Source organism: Cebus imitator, unplaced genomic scaffold (assembly GCF_001604975.1).
Source record: "Cebus imitator isolate Cc_AM_T3 unplaced genomic scaffold, Cebus_imitator-1.0 Scaffold169, whole genome shotgun sequence".
Classification (NCBI taxonomy): Eukaryota; Metazoa; Chordata; class Mammalia; order Primates; family Cebidae; genus Cebus; species Cebus imitator.
In genome coordinates, this window is record NW_016107484.1 from 3,893,307 (window position 1) to 3,895,492 (window position 2,186).

At 44.5% G+C, this 2,186-nt stretch overlaps 1 non-coding gene across 1 annotated transcript; it reads right to left on the minus strand.

Moving 5' to 3' along the window:
* Window positions 1-1,522: 1,522 nt before the first annotated feature.
* On the minus strand, window positions 1,523-1,594 carry TRNAA-UGC. The gene has a single exon. It is a non-coding gene; the product is annotated as a tRNA-Ala (tRNA).
* Between the last annotated feature and the right edge of the window lie 592 nt (window positions 1,595-2,186).

Here is a 2,186-nt window from a genome sequence, read left to right on the forward strand (position 1 = left end):
GATCTCGGCTCACCGCAACCTCCGCCTCCTGGGTTCAGGCAGTTCTCCTGCCTCAGCCTCCTGAGTAGCTGGGATTACAGGCACGCACCACCATGCCCAGCTAATTTTTTGTATTTTTAGTAGAGACAGGGTTTCACCATGTTGACCAGGATGGTCTTGATCTCTTGACCTCGTGATCCACCCGCCTCGGCCTCCCAAAGTGCTGGGATTACAGGCTTGAGCCACCGCGCCCGGCCATTTTATTGTTGTTATTATGTAGAGACATGGGACCTAGTTAAACTTTAAAAAATATTATTTATTTTTATTTATTTATTTTTGCCTAAAGATTATGCATGCAAGTAAAACTTACTTTCTTTTTTTGTAGAGACAGGATCTCCCTTTGTTGCCCAGGCTGGTTTTCAAACTCCTGGGCTAAATTAGCGCTACTCTTGCTTCATGCCTCCTGAAGTGCTGGGATTACAGGCCTGAGTCGCTGAGTCCGGCCACTGTGTTTTGCTTTCAGTGATAAAATACAGAAACACAGCTGAGGTGAAAGCAACTCCATCTTGGATGCTAATCTGCCAAGATAACTTCTGATTAATGCCTCTTCCGGGAAGGCCTCTAAGATTTCTACTTTACTTTTACCGTAAGTTCTGCCCTTAGATCAGGACAACCTAGATCATAAATACTGCTCTTAGGCAGATTCACATAACATGTTTGCCTTTGCTTGAGGGTTCGACTTCAATTATCCTTCATATTCCTTCCCTATGGTATGTATAGAAGCCCTGGATCTGGGGGTTACGGCGTAGCAAACCTCATATCCTCTGATGGCCACCCTGAGATTATGGCTTCTGTTGATAAATCCCTAATAAATGTTTCTTTCTGAGAAACTGGGTTTGTCAGTCTTTTTCTTTGGCCGCTCAGCTCCCTTGGCCTTTGGGGGTAGGTTTGCATAGGCCTGCTCACCCCAGAACACAGCATATGAATATAAATGTAAATTGCACGTGCATTAAAGCCACTGGTTCATCATATCCATGGAGATGTGCTGCTGAGGAAGCAGAGGGCAAAGCCCCGTTGGGATGAGACTTTGCTTTTGGGTTCCTCCCATGCAAACGAGGTGGTTAGTGGCAGTGCAGAGGAGTGAGATGGCAAACAGGGGGGCCCAGACCTTCCAGCGACTTACACACTTGCCCTCTGATGGCCAGAAATGTGTCAAAGCCCTCCAGGCCAGTGCAGTGCCATCACAGTGGCACAGATGTGGTGTAAACTCCCCAGCCGATCATCCTGCGCACTTTTGCTGTGGCTTCCATCATTGAGTCTGGTTTTGCCTTAACACTTTTCTGCTGAGTACTCCCATCAGCCTTTTCTAATTCACGTGCATTAAAAACATTAGAGATTTCAGAATGGGAAGATCATGCCTAGTGTGAAAATCTGAGCTCCAAGTCATACCTGGAATCATAATACTTACAGTAATCACATCCATGGCACTTTAATGACAAAGAACCGTGGGCCAAAATGAATAGACAAGTCAGCAAAAGCACAGTGGAGATGCCGGGGATCGAACCCGGGGCCTCATACATGCAAAGCATGCGCTCTACCACTGAGCTACATCCCCCTCCTTTTTTGTGCTTGTTTTGAAAGGCTTTGCTATAGTCTATTCTTAAAGGTGTTTTCACGTTTCTGTGTGTTTTACTTTTATCTTTGGCTTTTATGATCGTCTTAATTGACACATAATAATCGTGCATGCTGATGAGGTGTGGTGTGATGTTGTGATCTATGTACACAATTTGCAATGTTCGAATCAGGGCAATGACCACATCCATCCCTTCAAACGTAGCATTTCTTTGTGTTGGGAGACATTACAACACCATGCTTCCAGCTATTTGAAATGTACAGTAAGTTGTTGTATTCACCGTTCAGGGACACTGGAACTTACTCTCCTATTTAGCTGTACTTTCGTATCCCGAAACCCACCTTCGGCTGCTCCCACCTCCTCACCCCTTCCCGCCCTCAGTAACCACTATTCTACTCTCCACTTCTGTGAGACCTATTTCAGCTTCCGCATATGAGTGAGATCATGCAGTATTTATCTTTCTGTGCCTGGCTTATTTCACTTTATGTAATGTCTTCCAAACTTACCTGTTTTTATTTTTGTTTGTAGAGGAAAAATGACAGGATTTCATTTTGGGTTTTTTTTTTTTTTTTTT